We start from the raw sequence: 11,173 nt of genomic DNA, 5'->3' as shown, positions 1-11,173 counted from the left end.
GGGACTTTTTTTTAAGGGTTTGGGGTCGGGGAGGGTTACCCCATGGGAGTCCAGGGACTTGTTTTTAAGGGTTTTGGGGTCAGGGAGGGTTACCCCATGGGAATCCAGGGACTTGTTTTTAAGGGCTTGGGGTCGGGGAGGGTTAACCCATGAGAGTCCAGTGTATTTAAGGGCTTGGAGGTCGGGGAGGGCTACCCCATGGCCTGGTGTAATAGAGATGAAGAAGTTGCTGGGTAAGGAGGGGAAGTAAGTAATGTGTTGCTGTTGTATTCACACTGTTCTGATACTGTTTAGTTGCTTTAAAGTTTGTGAAGTACAAATAACCCTGTACTTTTGGATGAAATGCATTATAAATTTCAAAATAATGAACACTTCCCTTTTCTGAATTTAAATAAATAACACTTTCTTTTCTGGATTTTAAATAAATAACACTTTCTTTTCTGAATTTAAATAAATAACACTTTCTTTTCTGAATTTAAATAAATAACACTTTCTTTTCTGGATTTTAAATAAATAACACTTTCTTTTCTGAATTTAAATAAATAACACTTTCTTTTCTGAATTTAAATAAATAACACTTTCTTTTCTGGATTTTAAATAAATAACACTTTCTTTTCTGAATTTAAATAAATAACACTTTCTTTTCTGGATTAAAATAAATAACACTTTCTTTTCTGGATTTTAAATAAATAATTCTTTCTTTTCTGAATTTAAATAAATTACACTTTCTTTTCTGGATTAAAATAAATAACACTTTCTTTTCTGGATTTTAAATAAATAATTCCTTTTATAGTTTTTATATAAATAACCATTCCTTTTTCTAAATCTAAATAAATAAACCTTCCTTTTTCAAAATTTAAATAAATAATCCTTCCTTTTTTAAAATTATAAATAAATAAACCTTCGTTTTTATTAAATTTGAATAAATAACCATTTCTTTTTTTAAATTTGAATAAATAACCATTTCTTTTTCTAAATTTAAATAAATAACCTTCTTTTTTCTAAATTTGAAATAATGACCCCTTTTTTTTTGTGTGCTGGTGGTGGTACCACAGGTTTGTGTATGCGTCTAGTGTGGTTGGGAGTCATAGACTCTTACACTGCCGCTGGATAGCTTATATTCATAGGTGAAAAGAAAGCTGAGTGCGTAAGTCTTTCCTTCCAGTACATAGCCTCTACACTAACAAGACTTCTACAGTGCCTCCCCGTGACAGCACATGGTAACTAGGATCTAGTGTCCTAGGCTTAACTGTAGAGGATCTCGGAGTAGCAAGGACCCTAGAGATGAAGTGTGTAGGCCGATCGACGAGCGGACATCCCTAGCATTCATCAACCTTGCCCCAGTTATGGGTTAAATAGCCGGCTGAATGATGGTCATCAGCCTTGAAAGGATGTCTAGGAGAAGAAAACTCTGATATGAAATTTTTGGTAGATTTGACTCGTCAGCCTTGGTCTGCAATTGATCTAAAGGAAATAAAGCTTGAGTAAAGATTCTCTGGTTCTCCAAGTTTGGGATTGAGAGATATGCCAACAACCTATCCTTGTAAAAAGGAAGAATGATTATATACTGATTAATCTCCCAGATGAGGAACATCACAACCGGATCTGCATGAAGCTTTAACATTCAAAAGACAAGGTAAATATGCATAAGGTACATATAGTAGATGTCTAGTCATTTCATTTGAGTAGTTATGATTTTGATGTATAAATTCACGTCTGGATATAGTATTACGTAAGTCCACAAGATAATTAACATGGAGCACCAAAAATATTCATTGATATTCTGTTTTAGTGTAGAAAAGGGATAAATTTCTAAGGGAGCAATCTGACACTAACTAGAAAACCAGATTGAGTAAAGGGTCATCCATAATTGTCAACCATTTTCCAATGTGTACAAAACGTACACTTGGGGGGGGGGGAGGGGGGTAAAAAATCAACATTTTTAAAGTACACTTTTTTTTATCAAATAAAACAGTCAGATATGTTTCAGTTATTTTCAATACAAATTTCTATATTAAACTAAACTATAATAGACAGCATCTTAATTTTTTTAAGAATGATTGAATCTTGTCTTGAAATCTGAAAATGGTTGATGTACACTTTTTAAGGGAGGGAAGGGGGGTCTCTAAAAGTGTTTGTTTTGTACACTTTGGAAAATTGTTGACAATTATGGATGACCCCTAATATCAACCCAACAAAATGGAGAATTTTAACAATGGTGCTCCTGAAAGAATAGGAAGGGTACACAGTTCCTGCTCCACAGGTCACAATTTACAGTTATGACCAAAATATGTATTACAAATAAGAATTCATAGGTTGAAAAAAAAATCATGCATAAACTAAAAATAAAAAACTATAAAAATTCACGAGAATTAGCCTAGTAAATTAAGAAGTATTATTATGCCATGATAATATACATGTATATTTATTAGATAAAATGTTATGTATAAGTAAGTTATAAGTTATTATTTATTATAGTGACATGTGTATCATAACATACATCTAAACAATTACATGTATATACATAGCAATTTGATATTTACACCTGGCCCATTGGACCTATATGTCACTTTAGCAATATTGTATCTAATTTATCTGTATTAACTGCTATGATTAGATGTTGATTAATTGACTAAATTCCATATACATGTATAGATATCAAAATAAGATGTGGTATAATTGCCAATGAGACAACTGACTCCACCAGAGACTAAAAGATATATAAGTTAACAACTATTGGTCAACATATGGCCTTCAATAAGTGTTTAAAACTATCACAGTTGATGGATTCAATTTTTTTTCAGTTATCCTGGATATTTTGAAAACACGTAAATGATTTAGTGAAGGAAAATCGAAGGAAAGTAGGACCTGGATGTAAAATAATACCAACTTTAAGGTATGTATGTTGACGGTTACATTAAATCCTTGTTTCAAGGTAACATTAAAGATAATGAACGGTTCTAGTTTATTGCTTCTATAATAATACAATACCTAATTACAGATATAAAAATATGAAGATGTGGTATGATTGCAATTTTGAAAACTCTCCACAAGAAACCAAATGACATATAAATTAACAGCTATAGGTCACAATTCTGCCTTCAAAAATGAGTAAAACCCTTACCACATAGTCAGATATAAATGGGCCAAAAAATGAAAATTGTAAAAAAATTCAATCGAGAAAAAAAACTGCCTAATTCATGTCCAAAATAATGAACAAAACAAATACGTAACACAGCAACAAACATTAACCACTGAATTACAGGCACATACAGAGTGTGGCAGGGTTAAACTATTTTGAAGGCATATTGTCCTTATCCATCAAATCTTTGGTTAAATGAAAATTTTTAATCCATAGTTCCTGAAAAAATTGACATGTTTATTTTAAACAAATCTGAAGTAAAATGTAAGTACAATGGTGGCATTTCATACTTAAGATGTCATAAGATTTAATACAATTCTGAACTGCTTTATATGAAGAATTTCTTTAGCCTCTGTCTCCTGGTTACCCCATATATGGATAAAATGTAAATATCTTCTGACATCAACATTATATATATTATTTTGTGAATTTTAGTTTATGTTTTGAATGAAATTTTATTTTCTATTTGTAGACAAAGCGTGCTTATTAATTTAGAAATCAACTGAAGCAGAAGAATGGATTCTGTTGATCTGAGGAACTTGGAAACACTTATTGACAAAAAAAATATGTAGTAATCGATTATGTTTAAAGAGAGAGATAGAAAGAGGGGGGAGAGCCAGTTGTAAAGATTTATTCTTTCAAACCAGATATGTTGATTACATTCAAATTTCATAGGCCTACAGTTCCCCCTTAAATGGTCTTAGTTAATACATGTACTAGGTGTTTAATGTAAGACTTTGATGTGACTTGTGAGAACAATCAGCTGCCATCGGTTTAAATCTATTTTTATGCCCTTTCAGTTGGGGGGGGGGGGGGGGCATATTGTTTTACTCCTGCCCTTATGCTCTACCATCCTGTTATAGGTATATAGATATAAGAAGATGTGAAATTGGTGACAATGAGACTACTCTCCATCCAATTCACAGCTATTCCAGATAACTACTCCTAGAGTTTAATGAGTTATCTCCCATATTTGAAGGTACTTTTTGTCTCGCCTTGACGGAGTCAAAAAGCAAGACATAGGTATGCTGTTTCCGGCGGCGGCGATGGCGTCAACAATGTATTAGTTTGTGATTAGGTCTAGTTTATGGTGAACCACAAGTGGTAGGTCAATCATATTTGGTATGCAGTTGTATAAGCATTGGCACATCTAATTTCCATCGAGATTATTTCGCCCTGCCCCCTCAGTCATAGTCTATTGACTTCGAAATTTTTGCTTATTTTACATGTATTAGTTTGTGATTAGGTCAGTTTATGGGGAACAACAAGTGGTAGGTCAATGATATTTGGTATGCAGTTGTATAATCATTGGCACATTTCATTTCCATGGAGAATTTTTTGGCCTCGTCCCTCAGTCACAGTCTAATGACTTTGAAACTTATCTTAGTTTATATGTATTAGTTTGTGATTAGATCAGTTTAAGATGAACTGCTAATGTTAAGTCAATGATATTTGGTATGCAAATTTATTGGCATTTGCAAGTATCAGTTTCCATGGAGATTATATAGCCCCAACCCCTCTTCATGGTTCATTGACTTTGAAACTTTTACATAGTTTACAAGTTAATTTGTATTTAGGTTTGGGAACGACTTATAATAAGTCAATGGTATTTGGTATGCAGTTGTATTAGCATTGGCACATCTCATTTACATGGAGATTGTTTAGCCATGTAACTCAGTCATGGTTCATTGACTTTGAATATTTGCATAACTTTTGTAAGATGTTAAAGTATTGCTATTTTGATTTCAACATTTGCATAATCAAAATTACAAAAAGGCGAGACATATCTCTGTGATAACAGTTTATGATATTTTGATATTTCCTGATAAGGCTAATGCAAATAGAAGATTTAACTTGTTTTTAAATTTAACAAACTGAGCATAAATTGTGAGGAATGGAAACTAGCAGGCTGGGTTTTAGGGTTAAGGGGAGGGAATACACTTGTTTATCTCTTCATATGAGCTAGTTTTGTTCACTGCAAGGAAGGCCTGCAATAAATTAGAATGTATTAGTTTTATATATAATTGTTATATATTTTTTGTTAGATATGCTATATAAGATGTAAATAAAGTAAGATGACAGTATTATTTAGAGCTCTGTAAATAAAATCGGCTTGTAAACAGGTCTAGATAATGCATTAAGTGGATTGGTCTGACATTGGGATTTCAAATTATATTTACATCGTCATCATCTACAAAAGTGCTTCCATTCTCAATATTATCTGATATTAAACGCCCCTTCCTCCCAATTATGACTTCATTTTAAGTTTAATGAGTTATCTCCCATATTTGTAGGTACTTTTTGTAACAGTATTTCATGATAAGGCTAATGCAAATAGGAGACAACTCTTGTTTTTTGTAGAAAAGAAGATTTAACTTGTTTTTAAATTTAATGGTAAATCCTGTGACTTCGTAAATTTTTTCTTAGCTTTAAAATAATATTTAAAACCCTGTCCATGAAATTGAACATTTTCTCCTCTTGATTTTAGTAAGTGAATTCTTTTGCAATAGTTTAAAAGAAATGTCAAATAGTATTTCATAATGCATTAGAAGGAATGGTATATTTTATAGAATGCTAGTATTGTTTTACTTGTATGTTTAGTGGTCACTAAAAATGTAATATATTATTATTTGTTTTCCTACTTACTATTATCAAGTGGAATAACATGACCTAATTTCCCTGTTTGCTAGTTCATAACAATTGTAAAGTTAACATGACCTAATTTCCCTGTTTGCTAGTTCATAACGATTGTAAAGTTAACATGACCTAATTTCCCTGTTTGCTAGTTCATAACGATTGTAAAGTTAACATGACCTAATTTCCCTGTTTGCTAGTTCATAACGATTGTAAAGTTGAAATTTCTGTAACAATTAAACACCTATGATTCTTCCCTACAATTAATTATGTATGAGTTTTTTTTAAAGCAGGGTGTATTTTTTTTCAATATTGCCATATTCTTTTGTCTTAAGTAGCAGTATTATATAAGGTGATTGCTACATAAATCATTTCTCATTTTAATAAATAACATTTATTTGAACTTTTTTATGTTTCTTTAATATATTATTAAAATAATATTTTGTTCCGCTTTTTAGAAATAATCTTGTTTCAGTTATTTTGTGAGGAAGAGTTTTGAGTTTAAATCCCTGGCTGGGTCAGACCACACAAGACTAAAAGCTGGTATTTGCTTGTAATAATATTTCAGGTTATATTTATCCCTTCAGAATAATATTTTAGGGTATAGTGATTCTATAGATATAAGAAGATGTGGTATGAGTGCCAATGAGACAACTCTCCATCTGCTGAATTATGTTTTGGGGTATGGCGATTCCTGTCGATTTTGAGGTTCACTTTTAATTCAATGGTAATCATTTCGAATTGTTTTTTTTCGCTTGTTTTTTTACATAGATCAGGCCATAATGGTTTCTGCATTTGAAATTGTATCATGTTTTGTTATATTGGCGCCTCTTACAACTAGCTTACAGTGACCTGTAGTTTTTAACACCTACATCATGAAATAAGTACCTACTAATTTGTACTACTAGTATATAGTAATAACACTGTCTGTCATCTGACCCTTGTGTAACCTCGGATCAAGAATATCAGGACCGGTTATGTTTTATGCACAGTATACCTTTAAAATGAAGGTACATTGTCATTAGACAATAATCAACATTTGATAGTTATTTCAAAGCTATGTGGAGGTAATCTGACTAGCATTTTTATGACATAAATGTGACATTTTTCATGCAAAGACTTGCAAGGCAAAAAGAATAAGATACCATTAGTTATTATCGTTTATTGGGAAAGACTGTACTTTGACATTTTCATAGCTTTTTTTTGGTTTTACTCTATTGTTGAGTTACTGTCACAGTGTATTTACCCAAAAGGTGACATCTTCTTGGAGCCATTTGAAAACCTTCAAGGAAACCAACTAAAACTGGACTACTTAGTACATTTGAACTTGTATAAAAAAAATATTTCACTTCTTGACACAGGAAACTTGGATGCAATGTTTTTATCTTATTATTGTGGTAGGTTTTTCATTAGTTATTTTATAAACATAATATAACAATAACAGTAATAGCATTGGATACTTGATTACATGTATGGGAAGTTAAGTTGCCATCTGTGTTTAGGGTTCACAGATACTATACCTCCCATTTAGGTATAGTAACGTCCCCGCCATACATATCAAGTATCTGCTAGTACTGGTATGAACTGAGGGAGATAGATCACTCAGTTGGACCCTGACCGTCAGACCAAGGGTGACTTGGTCTAAACCTTTTCCATAGTACCATGCATGAACTGAGTGAGATCGATCACTCAGTTGGACCGTGACCAAGGGTGACTTGGTCAGACTGCGACCGAGTCGCGATCTAAGTACCATACATATCAAGTATCCGCAAGTACTGGTATGAGACCGAGTGGCACGACTTGGTCAGACCGTGTACCATGTATCCGCTATACTGGTACAAGTTTGGAGAGCCCCGTGGCTATGTCAATATGTTTTTAACCAAATTTTAATTGGGGATGTTTTTATCTTTTTATCCATATTTTAATTGGGGATGTTTTTATCTTTTAATCCAATTTTTATTGGGGATGTTTTTATCTTTTATTCAAATTTTTATTGGGGATGTTTTTATCTTTTATTCAAATTTTTATTGGGGATGTTTTTATCTTTTTATCCATATTTTAATTGGGGATGTTTTTATCTTTTATTCAAATTTTAATTGGGGATGTTTTAACTTTTTATCCAAATTTTAATTGGGGATGTTTTTATCTTTTATTCAAATTTTAATTGGGGAGATTTTAAATTTTTATCCATATTTTAATTGGGGGGTGTTTTTAACTTTTTATCTAAATTTTAATTGGGGATGTTTTTATCTTTTATTCAAATTTTAATTGGGGATGTTTTAAATTTTTATCCATATTTTAATTGGGGGTGTTTTTAACTTTTTATCTATATATTAATTGGAGATGGTTTTTTTAATTTGTTAAATGGGTCAGGTTTTTTCATATTGGCTTTATAGGTCATGCTTTAGTCAAATCAGAGACTCTAAAATTGGTACTCCGAAAGGAAGAGACTAGTGGTCACTGCGGCCATTTGTTTCGGTGAACTAGCACCTTAAAGTCCAGATAACCCTCAGGCCAGCTGGCTAGTACATTAGCAGACAGGTACTTTTGTACCATTTGGCATTTTTAAAACTTTTGGCAATTGTTACTTTAGACTATTTTTTTTCATTTTTTTTTAAATTTTTTACACCTTTCAATTAAATATATATTTTGGCTGCAAAATGGTTATTCAAGGATAATTTCTTCAAATAAAATTTACATCACACATTTTGTCTTATTGTAACTTTGGCTGTTACCTTAATTTTAAAAATAATGATAACCATTTAATATTGAAATAAAAACTACAACTCCAAATTAGCTCAATATTAAAAAAAAACATGAAAAGTTTAGATCTTCTTTTCAGTATTGAAATTTTTCATTCTTCCATGCCTGGTACTTCATGATTAAAATCTTTTCAACAACTAACACTTTCATGGGGATATTTAACACACAAGAGTAGGCTAATATAGGTGGTTAAGGTTGATATGGATAAGAGAGAAATGGAGGTAGGATGAGGGTAAATAATGAGAGTGGTATGTATGAATATATGTTCTATAGGGAGAAAAAGGAAAAATTGAGTAGATGAGGGTAATATTGAGAGTTGTATGTAAAGTAGTTAGGGAGAGAATGTTAATTTCTTTATAAGGGCTTGATGTACTGGTCTAATGGAAGTGCAGTTTTCTTTTTTCTCTTGTGTAGTTCTTATTTTCTTCAAAAATCTGGAGTAAACATTTTAACTTCTTAAAGTACTGCTGTCAAAAATTAACAAGTTAACAGCCTTTTTTGTTACTGATTATGTGCTGCTTATATATAAACATTGTAGCACTTCTCAGTGACTTGATAGGGTTGCAGCTTTTCATCAATTTTAACAGCATTATCTTACAGTTATAGATGCAGTGATCAGCACACTTACACTCTATTAATGTTTCTTTTATTCTGAGAAAATTTGCTTTCCAGTCTTATATAAATTTCTTGGTCTAATGTTTCTTCTGTATCTTTGTTGTCATGTTTGTAGTTCATTATCATCATATGCGTTTTATCAGTCTTAGAATGCTGAAATTGTGTGTAGGGTGTACTTCACAAGCAACATACAAAATGGGTCACTAAGCCATTCTATAATGACATACATCATTTTATATCCAAGCCTCTTTTAAACTTTTTAAAAACAGCCTCGGTACTCCTGTCAAGTGTTTGAAGCACAGCAAAGTGGAACTAGACTCTAAAATTGGTATATACTGGTTCTTACGCTTAGCATGCTGGTGTTTGGAGTCGAAATATTGAGTCTTGGATAGGGTGACACATTTCCATTAGGACTTTCTTGTGAACTTGCATGTTAAAAAAATTCACATCATCTTTTTAGCTGGGCGAGGTGAGCTTTTCTCATTACTTGGCGTCCTTCCTTTAATTTTACTAAAATCATCTCTGTAACTACTGAGCAAAAGTTAACCAAATTTGGTCATTATTGGGGCATCTTGTTTAAAAAATATGTCTGATGACCCAGCCTACCAAGATGGCTGTCATGGCTAAAAATAGAGCATTGGGATGAAATGAAGATTTTGGCATATATCTCTGTAACCAAAACATTTAGAGCAAATCTGACAATGGGGTAAAAATGTTCATCAGGTCAAGATTTATCTGCCCTAAAATTCAGACAAATCTAAATTGGTAATTTTATTTTTTTTTTCCATTTTTGGTTATAAGCTTGAATATTATTATAGAAAGAGATAAATTGTAAACAGCAATAATGTTCAGCAAAGTAAGATCTACAAATAAGTCAACATTACAAAAATTTTCAATTGTCCCTTTATGGAATTTGTGCCCTTTAATGTCAATTTTTAACTTTTTTTTGTAAAATTTGGTAATCTTCTTCTCTGAAACAGATATGACAAATTCGACCAAACTTATCCACAATCATCATTAGGGTATCTAGTTGAAAAAATATGACCTATGACCTCACCTTCCAACCAAGATGGCTGCCATGGCTAAAAATAGTATGTAGTGGTAAAATGCAGTTTTTGATTTATATCTATGAAACTAAAGCAAAATATAACAGTTGCATTATTTCATGCATCAATTTTAAACATAAATCAGGTGAGCGTCACAGGCTCCTCTAGTTTACATATGTAACACTTAGAAATGTGAACTCCAACCCCCCTCCAACGTTTCCGATTCCCCCAAATGTGTCAACATGACATCACTGAACTGTAAAACATGTCTTAATGTAAAAGGGCATCATCATGTTTAGTGATGCCTGTAACCTTAAATTGAAAACTTGATCAACAGTTTATCATTTAAAGAGCTTTTAAAAGAGGGACGAAAGATACCAGAGGGACAGTCAAACGCATGGATCAAAATTAAACTGACGACGCCATGCCTAAAAATGAAAAAGACAAACATACAGATAATAGTACACATGGTACAACATAGAAAACTAACAAGAGTGCACACACTGAAATGTCTCGCCTTCTTTACTAATCATTGATATTATGTTGATAGTCCTAAATATAAAGCTTTATTACAACTGTCACATAAACTTAACATTAACCAAGAAAACTAAACATTGACCAATGGACCATGAAAATGAGGTCAAGGTCAGATGAAACATGCCAGGCAGGCATGTACAGCTAACAATTCTTCAATACAACAAATATAATAGACCTATTGCTTATTGATTAAGAAAAACAGACCAAAACACAAAAACTTAATACTGAGCAATGAACTGGGAAAATGGGTCAAAGTCAAATAAAACCTTCGCGACGACATATAGATCATAAAAAATTTCCATACACCAAATACAGTTGACCTATTGCATATAGTATTAGAAAAAAAGACCAAAACTGAAAAACTTAACTTTGACCACTGATACATGAAAACGAGGTCAAGGTCAGATGACACCTGCCAGCTAGACATGTACACCTT

The 11,173-nt window shown here is 32.1% G+C and overlaps 1 long non-coding RNA gene across 1 annotated transcript; it reads left to right on the top strand.

The window, feature by feature from the left end:
- Positions 1–1,055: 1,055 nt before the first annotated feature.
- Positions 1,056–3,701, top strand: LOC127717436 (uncharacterized). The gene is made up of 3 exons (XR_007989177.1): positions 1,056–1,636; positions 2,805–2,896; positions 3,615–3,701. It is a non-coding gene; the product is annotated as an uncharacterized LOC127717436 (long non-coding RNA).
- The last annotated feature ends 7,472 nt before the right edge of the window (positions 3,702–11,173 follow it).

Source organism: Mytilus californianus, unplaced genomic scaffold (assembly GCF_021869535.1).
Source record: "Mytilus californianus isolate M0D057914Y unplaced genomic scaffold, xbMytCali1.0.p SCAF_10, whole genome shotgun sequence".
In the NCBI taxonomy this organism is placed as follows: domain Eukaryota; kingdom Metazoa; phylum Mollusca; class Bivalvia; order Mytilida; family Mytilidae; genus Mytilus; species Mytilus californianus.
This window is presented reverse-complemented; position numbering and strand designations above follow the sequence as displayed.